Below are 14,612 nucleotides of genomic sequence, written 5' to 3'. Positions count from 1 at the left end.
AGGGTCACATTCGGGCACTTTTGATCAAATTTAAAAGCAAATAAATAATATTTGAGGGGAAGTCAGGTTGACTTCCACGCAGTGTCTACGGTGCCCCAGGAAACTGTTATAGGATATTTGTTTACAATATTTAGTGTCCCAGACAACTTATAATGGAAGCTGCTGGGTGCATGTATAGGTATTAATAATGTCAGTCTGTTTGTCCCGGCTAATCTCTGAAATGTCTGGACCGATTTTGACGGGACTTTTTTTCGCAGATAGCTGATGTAATAAGGAGTAACTTAGGCTACTTTTATTTTAGAAAAAATCATTTATTTTGTACAGATAGTGATTAATTTAAATAAATGTTAATTTCTGATGTTTACGAGTACAGTCCCCAATGTAATGCTTACTTACACGAAATCACCCTTGTGCTCATATAAATTTAAAATAAAGTGGTGCCTTCGACGTTTATGACCTTTCGTCTTTCGTCTTGTATGTTAAACAGCCAAACTTTCCCTGTGACGCAGGGTTGCCACCTAAAAAAACTTTTTATCTTTTAATAAAGGACGTAAAAATCTCGTGTAATGACGTAGTTTAGATCTCCAATCTTAGTACATGTGTAAACGCAAAGTGTATAGAAACGTTTACGTCTGATGGTCGCGGGTTCGATACCTCGCACGGTACACACATTTTTTTTAAATAGCGCCATCTAGACCCAAGTTAAGCTAGCTAAAGCTTGTGTTACGGGTACTGGATAACTGATACAAATACATAGATATTTATTTATTTCGTAAATACATACATGTTATACACAGAAAACACCCAGACCGATACAAACAATCATAATATGCTTTAAAAAAATAAAAGAAAGTCTCATGAGTACAAGGAAGTGCGAGGAATCGAACCCGCGACCATCGGACGTAAAGCGGTGTGCTAAACCGTTAAAACACCGAGGTCGTAGATATCAATATATAACATAATTCAAAATTTAAAAGTCATTTATTCATGTAGGACATTTTAGCCGCTTATAAACGTAAATTTTTTTACCTACCGCCCAGGTCAGTATATAGATCCAATTGAGAAGAACTGACAAGAAACTCAATTGAATTAACTGTTTTTCTAAAAAGCCAGTTTATTTACAATGTATATTTATATAGGTGTCTATGTCTAACATTAAATGAAAATCCCGTGCATGAACAACTATTGCCATGCACACTCGTCATTCAAGTAATCGTTTAGTGAGTAATAGGCTTTGCTCAGTAAATATGATTTAACAGATCTTTTAATAGATTAGTTTTTCTATACTTTGGACAGTTGTTAATAAGTCATCTTACCCCAAAATTAAATGAAAAAATAATCATGTATAAATTATATTTTCATTTTAATTTAATAGACACTTCAAATTTTTTAGTTTTTTTTTACCACGTAATGTTGCCAGCCCTTTTGATAGGTGGCTCTGTTATCTCTAAATGTTTACTGGCTCTTGTCTTATCGCATCATAATAAATGACTTCTTTTTTACCTAAATTGGAGCCGTTGTAGAATTGAGGAAAAATACTGCCAACAGTCTCCCCAGGTGAAATGATACATTTAGTTTTCAGTCGTAAGCTTAATCAGTAGTCGAGTTTGAGATAACGAAGTTTCAATTTTAGATATATTTCTTTTTGTAACAATTTTATATTTTTATTTTATTTATTGCACGAAGTATATTACCAAGAATATAAATACATAGTAAGTGAATGTGGATGGATGTAAAGGGAGGGGACGCCCTAAGAAAAGATGTATGGATTGTGTGAAAGATGATATGAATAAAAGAAGAGTATGTTCAGATATGACGACCGATAGAGAGCAGTGGAAGAGAATGACATACTGCGCCGACCACAAATGATGGGATAAAGGTAAGGCAATGATGAGTAAGTAATGAGGCACAAAAGGCGGTCTTATCGCGTAATCAATCTCTTCCAGACAACCTTTGGGTAGAGGAGAGAATATAGAAAGTGGTAGAAGGCGCAGGAATGGTCCAGAGAACTAAAATAGGCATAGCAATACTAAAAACTAAATTATTATTATTTAGTTTTTAGTATTAATATAGAATTTAGTTATTATTTGGTTGCCTTTTTTAGTATTTTTAAAGAAATGATCTATAATCTTAGTCACTTACTTCAAGTATTTTGGATTTTTTTAACACGTAATGTTGCCAGCCCTTTCGATAGGTGGCTCTGTTATCTCTAAATGTTTACTGGCTCTTGTCTTATCGCATCATAATAAATGACTTCTTTTTTACCTAAATTGGAGCCGTCGTAGAATTGAGGAAAAAAACTCCAACAGTCTCCTCAGGTGGAATGAAAGTGATAAATTTAGTTTTCAGTCGTAAGTTTAATCAGTAGTCGAGTTTGAGATAACAAAGGTTAATAATTTAGATATATTTCTTTTTGTAACATTAATACATTATTGTAAGTTTAATTTTAATAATCTTATATATAAAATTCTCGTGTCACAGTTTTCGTTCCCATACTCCTCCGAAACGGCTTGACCGATTCTCATGAAATTTTGTGAGCGTATTGAGTAGGTCTGAGAATCGGCCAACATCAATTTTTCATCCGCCTAACTGTTAGGTGTCCTATTTTTCTTTTATTTTTTAGACAAAATTTTCACCCTTCTATCATCAACCCCTATTTTTTTATAGCGTTATTAATTTATATGGCAAAACAACGTTTGCCGGGACAGCTAGTATATATATATAAAATTCTCGTGTCACAATGTTAGTTACCATACTCATCCCAAACACGTTGCATTCACACCTCGTCTAATTTAACATTTTTCTATAAAAGTACCTATTACTCATTATTAAAGCTACCTGCCATAAAAGTCTAAACACCATTTCAGAGATTAGCCGGAACAAACAGAAAGACAGACAAATATTTTAAAAATGTTATTTTGGTGTTTGTACCGTATTTATATTCATATGCATGTAGTAAAAAACGATTATTTCAATATTACAAGCAGACACTCCAATTTTATTTATATGTATAGATATGATTTGTCTGTATATCATATTGCATCCGACTTTGTTTAGTATTACCTTGTATAATAAAGTAAGGAAATAGAAATAGAAATAATCTTTATTCAAATAAACTCATTACAAGCACTTTTGAATAGTCACATTCTAACGAACATACATTCTCATCAAATTTACACATCTTTTCTGGAATGTACAATTTATATTACTTAAGTATTTTATTATAAATGTAAAAGTGGTCACAATATGAATGAGCCAATCCGTCACCCAGCCTTTTGGCCGTTATCCCCGGAATTGCTCCCAATTCACAGTTTTTACACCTGTGCCTATATATATATGTATATATATATGTATATATATATATATACATCAGGGGTGAGCAACCTTTTTCATCAAAGGGCCAATTTCAATTATAAATTTTTTTGACGCACATTAAGTAACACTTACTAATAATTTACAAAATTATATTAATTATAAACGTTAGAATTAAAAAATATAATCTAAAAAAAGTAAATTTTTCATATACAAGTTTTAATGCAAAATGAAATCTTGCGCAGATTCGGCGCGTCCGTATTGCAAATATGAACAAGTCTGTTGCATGTGTGAACAAGTGAGTAACTGGTCCGAAAAAAATGTTTCGCTTTAATATGTACTACCATTTGATTATAATTAATTTTATAACAATATGTGATGGGAGAAAGTCGAAAAAATAAATTAAAGACATTAGTTCAAAATGATTATAAGCGCCGCCATGATCATGTTGCTACAATTATACATCAATATATAGCACATAAACATAAATTCATAGAAAGCAAAGTTCCATATTACAAATACAGCCCTATTAATGTATTAGAAAATGATCACTCATAGAACAATAATTACTGACAAAACTGTTCACAATAGACCCAACATAACATTACACGACAAAATCAATAAAAAAGTATATCTTGTAGATATAGCCATCCCAAACACACACAATATACAAAGCACAGTCAATGAAAAACTAACAAAGTACACAGATCTAGCAATAGAATTAAAAAAACAATGGAAAGCACACACCATCCACATAGTACCCATAGTTTTGTCATCCACAGGAGTTATACCAAAAAGTCTGAACAAACACCTAGACACGTTGCACATCCCCTCCTCTACAATATATACAAAAAGCCGTCATACTAAACACATGCCGAATAGTCAGAAAATTTCTATCTTCATCACATAACTCATCCATGCTTGCCTAAGGCCCGCGTGTTTGAATATATTACCCCCGTAAAAGGGAGATATAATAATTATAATAATCTCAGGACATTTCACACAGCGACATCTAGACCCAAGTTAAGTTGCCTTGTGTTATGGGTACAAGATTACTGATACAAATACATAAATATTTTTTTTTCGTAAATATATACATATTATACATAGAAAAAAAAACAGTCCGATATATACATGAACACAAATGTTTAAATCGAATTATAAATGATTTAGCAACAGCCAACCATATATGAAAATAAATTCAATTTTAAAAATGCTTAGCGGGCCGCATGAACTTATTTATCGGGCCGCATGTTGCTCGCGGGCCGCGTGTTGCTCATCCCTGATATATACATGGTGTTTAAATTTTATAAATGATTGGCGCCAAACATTTTTTATATTTATCGGGCCGCATGTATTTCGCGGGCTGCATGTTAGCTCCGTGTTGTCTTCTTAATGAATTACATAACATCTAAACTTTAAATTACTATAAAAACAAATCTTATACTTATACATTTATAAATTAATACCGATTGTTTTGATGCGGGTTCTGATAAAATACTCTGAAATATTCCTAAATTAATTTTGTTTAAATTTATTTTTTTTAGTAAGTTTTGCCTTTCAGTATTGTTCTTGACGCATTCCATCAACCATATATGAATATATTTATCGGGCCGCATGTTGCTCGCGGGCCGCGTGTTGCTCATCCCTGATATATACATGGTGTGTAAATTCCACCGCACTCGTTTTATTACTATATTATTTATTAGGGGAAAGCTAGGGGGAGAAACCGTCAATGATAGCATCTGATCTTGATTTGTGTTTGCACCCTGGGTACGCTCGTTGTAATATTCAGAATTATGTTCTTTATTGTTATGACATAAGGTTCTGTTTAGTATGATTTATGGGTTTATTTTGGCGGATTGTGGGAACGAGATGTAATAATAGTGTTAACTTAATATCATTACTTTTATGGACGATATTTCTCTATAGACGGCTTCAGTAGTGTAGTAGTGGTAGTTTAGAATACCTTTTTGATGGTTTGGGTTCAAAATTCTAAATTCAAAAATCATTTATTCTTGTAGATCATTTTAGCCGCTTATGAACGTCAAGTTTTTACATTATAATTTTTTTCCTACCGTCCAGTTCGGTATAGAGATCCAATTGAGAAGAATTGGCAAGAAACTCAATTGATTTACTTTTTTTTTTTTTAAAGCCAGTTTATTTACAATATATAGGTATTTATATAGGTGTCTATGTCTAACATTAAATGAAAATCCCGTGCATGAACAACTATTGCCATGCGCTCGTCATTCAAGTAATCGTTTAGTGAGTAATAGGCTTTGCTCAGTAAATATGATTTAACAGATGTTTTGAATTTATTTAAGGGTAATTCCAATATATCCTTTGGTATCTTATTGTAAATTTTTATACCTATTCCCATGAAAAACCTATTGACTTTTTAGAAACAATACTAGGGACTGCAAGTAATTCTCTTCTCTTATTTAAAAAATTTTATCATTACCAAACCTAGATACCCCAAAATACGGGGACCGTAGTAAAAAAATAGAGTTTTTTGTTAAAATATTTAGTTCAATTTACCAAATTCACTTGGAATTCATATCAAAGGAAATATATATGTGATTCTAGAATATTGAAGGGTAAATATTCAAATATAACAAGTCTGTATATGTGTGAAATGTGAAAAAATGGTAAAGTCACGCGGCCCTCGGATAAAATTCTGTATTTCATAATACATGAATTCAGTGGAGCTGAAATTATCTGGCTCAGCACGATAAGACCCAGACGAGCCCTGGGGATGATAAGGTACTATCATCATAGCCCCAAGATATGATGTGATACATATTTGATGAGTATTCACACAGAATCAAAATTCATAATATCCTTATTCATGTAGGTCTATCACAGACTTGTGATATGTCAAATCTACCGTCAGTTCGGAATGATTTCGAGATGAGAAGAACTGATAAGAAACTCAGCTCGTATTCTTTTCAAATAAATGTTGTACATGTTTTCAATAATAATTATTCATTTTTAAATTCAAATTACTATATATTAAATTATTATATATTATATATTAATATTGAAAATATTGAAAAATATTGAACACCATAGAAAATAGACGAGGAAAAATGTTAGGGCACTTGATACGGCACGATGATTTCATGAAAATTATTATTGAGGGGAAAATAGAAGGAAAGAGGGGGAGGCGAACACCAAGGAATAGCTACATCAAACAAATTGAGGACAAAATGGGAGTCGTGTCGTATCAAGAATTAAAGAGCATGATGGAAGATCGCGGAAAGTGGCAAGAGCTCCACCGACAAGAGCGTAGCTCTTAAATTATGAATATATTATGAATATATATATATATACTTAGATACATTTTTTTTGTAAATACATATAAGTATATAATGTAATACATAATAACATAGACCGAAACAAAAATACTTAAAATACAAATGTGTGTACTGGACGTGGAATCGAACTTGCGACCATCGGAAGTAGTATAAACGAGAGTGCCGGGCGTCTGAAAACGGGAAATAGTTATATTATAAAGTCACACCGGCTTCGCACGGGTGTACATGTATAATACATACTAGCTGTACCCGCGACTTCGTCAGCGTGGAATTTAACTTCATTTTTCTAAAATGGAAGTAACCTTAGTTACTCCTTATTACATCAGCTACCTGCCAAAAAAGTTCCGTCAAAATCGGTCCAGCCATTTCAGAGATTAGCCTGAACAAACAGACAAATTGTAAAAAATCTTATATTTGTGTATGTATCGAATTTATATTCATATGCATGTAATAAAAAATGTTTATTTCAATATTACAAACAGACACTCCAATTTTATTTATATGTATAGATAAACCATCCTCTTGAATCACTCTATCTATAAAAAAAACCGTTGCATACTCTTAAAGATTTAAGCATACATAGGGACGGACAGACAGCGACAGCGACTTTGTTATATACTATGTAATAAACAGAGCAAAAAGAATAAACAAATTTCATCACTATATACTCGATATATTCATTCATTCATTCATTCATTCAATTCCTTTGTTTCTACATTTATTGGCATTGAACGATATATCTGAATCGACGCGCTATCAATCACTTATCGGGACATCTGCGGACGATCAAATAAAGCGCCACTGTCCACCTGCCCGACCTGATCCCATCTAATGGACATTTGGGTACGTCCAAAGAAATAGTAGAAATATAACGACATTATCAATCTTCATTTATAGCAAAAGTTTTGAGGAAATAAAAAAGAGCTATCAGAATTACGGAATCCATAGACGCAACTCTGTGAGACCGTATTTCATTGTACAACGTACAATGACAGTTACATCATTGTTCATATACTACTCCTTGTTATACATACACGAAAAGAGCAATACACTGCGTAAAAAGTCGAGTAACCATAATTACTCGAATTGGATATAATAATAATAATAATTTCAAAAGAGTTAGTGATTGCACTAATAAAAGCTTACACAACAATAACAAACTGATTTTACCTAAATGTCGTTTAACTAAAGTTAGTAATTCGTTTTATGGCAATTGCGTAAGGTTTTACAACAAAATACCAGAGTCTGTTATAAATCTGCCTGAAAAAAGATTTCAATGTCATATAAAACACTTCCTTTGCAAAAAAGCTTACTATAAAATTGAAGAATTCGTTAACGACAATAATGTTTTTATAGAAAAACTTAAAATCCATAGCACTGACAATATTATCTGATTACACTAATAATGAGCGCGTAGCGATTTCTATGTTGATTATCGCATGCCTCTCACTTGTTATACAGTAATTATTATTTAAAAAACATCTATTCAAAAGAGCAACACACAAGTTTCTTGCTCATTCTTCTTGTGATGAATCTGCATTCCGAATGAGTGGTAGAATCAAAATATGACTATTCAAAAGTGGTTATAATGAGTTTATTTGAATAAAGATTATTTCTATTTCTAATAATTTATTTATTTCACATATTTTTTACAAATAATATATGAAGTTCCTGACTTCTGTGATAGGTATAGAAAATACCTGTGTTTCAGAAGTCAAGTGTCCTCTTCCATATTGAGGTGTACTTTAAGTGAATTTGTTAGGATATTTTACAATTTAAGTAGGTTGGTGTAATCGTAGGAAAGTCTGTGTGTGTGTGTGTGTATACACATAAATTAGAAGTAACAAGATCACGACTTACAATAACAACAAAGCAAGGTATTTACTTAAAAATAAAACATGCACAACAAACTATCTAATAAAACAACGGAATTGACACCAAAAGATTTTAAGAACAAAAGAATAGAATAGAATAGAAAATCATTTATTCAAATAAACTTACATTGAAGTACTTTTGAATAGTCATTACATTTTTTTAATCTACCGCTCATTCTGAAAGCTGTCTCATCTCAAGAAGAACGAACAAGAAACTTACGTGTTGCTCTTTTAAATAATTTTATTATTACTTTACATTTTTAAGTTTAAGTGTGTGAATACAAACAACCAATTAACATTAATTCAATTAAATACTCGAAAAATGAAAGCATATTTCCTGCAACACCCTTTTAACAATGCGACTGAATATCTGAATACCAATGTAAAATTATGACAGTTACAATTAAATGACTGTTAATCTGTTTTACAGATATGTATATAATTTAGTTTATTAATTTAAATAATTAAAATTGTAATTGTAACTTAATTATCTTTAAAAAAATGTAATTACTTCGTTGCACAATAGCACGTCAATACGTGCTATTGTGTAACGAGATTTGTTACATTTCTGAATAAAATAATATGATATATGAAATCTAAATATATATATATAACTCAAAGGTGACTGACGTAGTGATCTATCAACGCACAGCCCAAACCACTGGACGGATCGGGCTGAAATTTGGCATGCAGGTAGATGTTATGACGTAGACATCCGCTAAGAAAGGATTTTGATAAATTCCACACCTAAAGGGATGAAAGTTTGTGTAAATCTTCTTAAATTTTCGACTGATTGAACTGAAATTAAAGATTGGAGCTACTATGATGAAGACGTTCATTTAAATAGGGTTTTGATAAATTCAGCCCCCATAAGGATAAAATAAGGGATGATGCAGGATGTAAATGTATTAGTTTGAACCTATCAGTACCTAATGGAACGAATAAATTAAGACGAACAAAATAATTTTTAGTTCTTTAGGCTACTGTTATTTTAGAAAAGTAAAGTAAAATTCCACGCAGACGATGTCGCGGGAAGAGCTAGTATTACATATAACTTCAAAAGCCATTCCGGTATGCGTCCATAAAATATCCATTCGTAAAACATTTCAGAACTTTCTGGAATCTTTCTTCGCTAACAGGTTGAGTTCACTGGATAATATATGGTACATAAAAAAATCTACCTTTCTATTTCCTAAAAACCCAATTATCGGCAATATTTGGAAACATAATAATTTATTTATTTAACTAAATACTCTTTACTATACCAGACTAGCTACTCGCCCCGGCTTCGTACATGTATTATACATATAAACCTTCCTCTTGAATCACGCTATCTATTAAAAAAACTGCTTCAAAATCCGTTGCGTAGTTTTAAAGATTAAACATACATAGGAACGGACAGACGGCGACAGCGATTTTGTTTTATACTATGTAGTGATGATTAACGAAAATTATGTATTTGATTTGTTTATTGCTTTGTTTCAGGTAAACCCAAATGCAGTTGATGTTACTGTTTTGGAAATCTCTATATGCAATAATGGAGAAATATAATAAATATATAATGTAAGTATATAACGATACAAATATCCTCACAATTATAATCCTAGGAAGGGTGGGCAGTATTATAAATAATGCAAAGAAATAACGAAAAGGTTAGTCGACATCACAGAAGACCGAAGAGCTGGCAGCTACCTCGGACAAAGAATTAGTGTAGCCATTCAAAGAGGGAACGCTGCCTGTATCTTCGGAACATTGCCTAAAGGGACCCCTTTTAATAATATATTTTAGTTATTATATTTTTTAAGGTTTTTAATTTTAGGTTGTAGTTGAATAATTAAGTTATGTAAATGATATAATTAGTTAATTTGTAAATCATTACAACGATATATATGATTTAATATGATAATTATGAGTTACCCTTCCCTTAACGCAATTATAAACTATTTATATATTATGGAGTACTTAAAGGTCATAGTCGCCTCGCACCTGAGGGATACTTAAAAAGAAACCCAATCTAAAGTGTAACCCTATAGCCTATTACTCACTAAACGATTACTTGAATGACGAGTGTGCATGGCAATAGTTGTTCATGCACAGGATTTTCATTTAATGTTAGACATAGACAACTATATAAATATACATTGTATATATGGCTTTTAAAAAAAAGTAATTCAATTGAGTTTCTTGGCAGTTCTTCTCAATGGATCTATATATTGATTTGGACGGTAGGGAAAAAAAAATTAAAATTATAATGTAAAAAACTTGACGTTCATAAGCGGCTAAAATGTCCTACATGAATAAATGATTTTTAAATTTATGTATTATATCATTTTATAACAGATTGTAAAAGAGATTATCTTTCTTTCTACAGATTACACTAATAATGAGTGCATAGCGATTTCTATGTTGATTATCACTTGCCTCTTACTTGTTATACTGTAATTATTTATATAAAAAAACATCTTTTAAAAAGAGCAACACACAAGTTTCTTGCTCATTCTTCTTGTGATGAATCTGCATTCCGAATGAGTGGTTGAATCAAAATATGACTATTCAAAAGTGCAATGCAATTAGTTTATTTGAATAAAAATTATTTCTATTTCTACAGATAGAGATTTAAATAAATAAATAATAACCTCGAATATTCCATTTGCTAATTGTCTACAAACTGAAGCCCTCCATTATTCATTGTAACAAGATTATAAACTCACTAGCTTTTGCCCCGGTATTCATGAGTATGATTGTTTGTGTCAGTCTAACTGTTTTCTGTGTATACTATGTACTTTTGCCCGCGGCTAATTTATAACCTTAGGGGTAGAATTCATCAAAATCCTAAAGTCATAGTAGCTTTATGAATGCAAAGTCTCAGCCCGCCCGGTCGACAATTGACAAAGTTTCATACAAACTTTCATCCCCTATTTTATCCCCTTGGGGGTAGAATTAATCAAAATCCTTTCTTAGCGGATGCCTACGTCATAACATCTACCTGCATGCCAAATTTCAGCCCGATCCGTCCAGTGGTTTGGGCTGTGCGTTGATAGATCACTATGTCAGTCACCTTTGAGTTATATATATTTAAGATAGATGTTACAATTACACAGCTTCATCTATTTTTAACTAGTTCCAAAGTACTTAAAGGTCACAGTCGTATAGCACCTGAGGGATACTTAAAAGGAAAACCAATCTAAAGTGTAACCCTATAAATATGTTGTTTAGTGGTAAAGTTAACTTTACCAAGTTAACTGTCATAGTCGACTTTATCTTAAGATCTGTTTAAAAATTAATCGGTAGTACTTTGCAATCCTTTCCTTAGATATATAGTGACGGGTTTCTGTAGTAAATTATTTAAGTTATAAATTGGCGTTTAAATTATAGTCAGGTACATATAGATAGATAGCCGTAGATGTAAATAGATGTACTTGTGGTACCGGATACTATGTTGAGTAAACGAAAGGTATAAAGTGAGATAACCACAGATCAGACTCGTGAACGGGTGCTGCTTGTAGGGACTGGTCTGCTCTAATCACTGCGACTGATTTCCTCTTATTTAGTTGATTAACCGGTTGGTTGTGTATTTAATATATTTTTCTATTTGAGTATTTAATTGAATTAGTGCTAAATGGTAGTTTGTATTCACACTCTTCAACTTAAAATGTAAAGTGACAATAAAATTATTTAAAAGAGCAACACGCAAGTTTCTTGCTCGTTCTTCTTGTGATGAGACAGTTTTCCGAATGAGCGGTAGATTAAAAAAAATGTGATGACTATTCAAAAGTGCTTCAATGTAAGTTTATTTGAATAAATTATTTTCTATTCTATTCTATACTATTGTTGTTGTGACGGTCTCGGTAGTCTGTTGGTTTAGCAGACCGCTTTAGTTCCGATAGTCGCGGGTTCGATTCCTCACACGGCGCAGATATTTGTATTCATAAGTATGATTGTTTGTATCGGTCATGATATTTTCTATGTATATTACGTATATATTTACAAAAACTAAGTATATATATCAGTTGTCTAGTACCCATAACACAAGCTCTGCTTACCGTGGGATTAGATGGCGCTGTGTTAATTGTCCAGGGTTCATACTATGTAAGTGTGTTCAATAAATTGATTAATATTAAAAATAATTAGATAGGTAGTTAGTTTGTTTGACATTCCAGTAACATTTAAAAAAATATGGGATTAAATTTAAAAATAGATCTTTTTAAACTGAAATGTAAATGAAGTAAATTAGGAAAGTACACAAATCCATTTTGTTGTTTATTGTAAAAATTTAGTTATATGAGTGTAAAATTTTATAATGGTAGTGATCTGTATACAGATATTTTAGTATCATCATCTGCTTCTTCCTTATCCCATTTATTCGTGGTCGTCGTAATATGTTTTTCTCTTCCATTCATCTCTGTTCGCAGTCATCTCGTTATTTACTTCCTTTCTCACCATATCATCTTTCACACAGTCCATCCATCTCTTTTTCCTCTGCCCTTATAACCATCCACATTCATATGTAACACCTTTCTTAAAATATTATCCGATTTATTATATATATATATATTATTATTATACAGATATTTTAGTATAACATGTGTTTTTAAGCGAATATCCTTATTTTCTACAGTTCGTATCGTATGAAATTGAAACTAGTCCGAAACGATGAGTTAATTAGATAAATATCCCACAAAAACACGTTCCCTAAAAGGACGATTCAATCCCTCGTACATATGTTTAGATAAATTAAAATAACTGATGTGTAGAATTTATTTAAACGACCACCTCGATGGTTTTTGGACGACCTTGGTGGTATAGCGGTCCAGCACACCGCTTTACGTCCAATGGTCGCGGGTTCGATTCCTCGCACGGCACAAACATTTGTATTCACGAGTATGATTGTTTGTATCGGTCTGGGTATTTTCTATGTATAATATGTATGTATTTACGAAAAAAAAATATATGTATTTATATCAGTTATCTAGTACCCATAACACAAGCTTTAGCTAGCTTAACTTGGGTCTAGATGGCGCTGTGTGAATTGTCCTGAGATTATTATTATTATTTATATATCTGTTGATACGACACGACTCCAACTTTTTCTTTAACCTGCTTGATATAGCTGTGTCTTGGTCTTCCGCTTCCTCTATTTTCCATCTATTTTTCCTTCTATAGTGTTATTAATTAGTTCGTCGTATCAAGTGCCCCACCATTATTCTACTTCTTATATTATTACTGTAGAAAACGAGTTAATAAATTCTATTCTATTCTATTCAATCAGAATAAAGTAACTAACTCGCTCCGACATGCCTACGAGCACCGTTTGAAACGTACACAAAGGAAACGATGAAAGGCTGTCGACATTGTAGAGGCAGAAAGTGCTCGATTTAGCAATGCACGAATAGCTATGGATAGGAAATAGCAGACTACACTGATAGCCGCCATCTGACGACGCTGTTCCCTAGCTGGCTAGAAGTCATTTTGAAAGCGAGTGGAGAATGTAGTTATGTTTATTATATGAAACTAGCTTTTGCCCGCGGCTTCGCTCGCGTTAATCCCCTTAGGGGTGGAATTTATCAAATCCTTTCTTAGAGGATGCCTACGTCATAGTAGCTTTATGCATGCAAAGTCTCAGCCCGATCGGTTTAAAATTGACAAAGTTTCATACAAACTTTCATCCCCTATTTTATCCCCTTGGGGGTAGAATTAATTAAAATCCTCTCTTAGCGGATGCGTCATAACATATCTCTGCATGCCAAATTTCAGCCCGATCCGTCCAGTGGTTTGGGCTGTGCGTTGATAGATCACTATGTCAGTCTGTCATCTTTGGGTTATATGTATATAGATAATGATTGTATAGATTTTATATCTTGTACAACTAACGCTGTGTTCCGTGCCGGCGGGTAGTGGGTTCCGGTTCGGATGTAGTCTAAAGAGCTTCCTTTATCAACTTGCTGCCTTTTGTTAGTGAAATAGGGAAGGCTTTCACCAAGGTCGCTGCTTCTTCTTGAGTGAACTTTAATTACACATTTTGTCATTACATAGTATAAAACAAAGTCGCTGTCGCTGTCTGTCCCTATGTATGCTTATATCTTTAAAACTACGCATTAGATTTTGA

General features: G+C 32.5%; 1 protein-coding gene across 1 annotated transcript in view; it reads left to right on the top strand.

Moving 5' to 3' along the window:
- The window catches only part of LOC131841313 (syntaxin-binding protein 5), a 401,890-nt gene that overhangs the window by 157,566 nt on the left and 229,712 nt on the right, over positions 1-14,612 (top strand). The gene's annotated exons all lie outside the window — the stretch shown is intronic.

Source organism: Achroia grisella, unplaced genomic scaffold, assembly GCF_030625045.1.
Source record: "Achroia grisella isolate CSIRO2021 unplaced genomic scaffold, CSIRO_AGI_Agris_v1 utg1581, whole genome shotgun sequence".
Taxonomy (NCBI): Eukaryota; Metazoa; Arthropoda; class Insecta; order Lepidoptera; family Pyralidae; genus Achroia; species Achroia grisella.
This window is presented reverse-complemented; position numbering and strand designations above follow the sequence as displayed.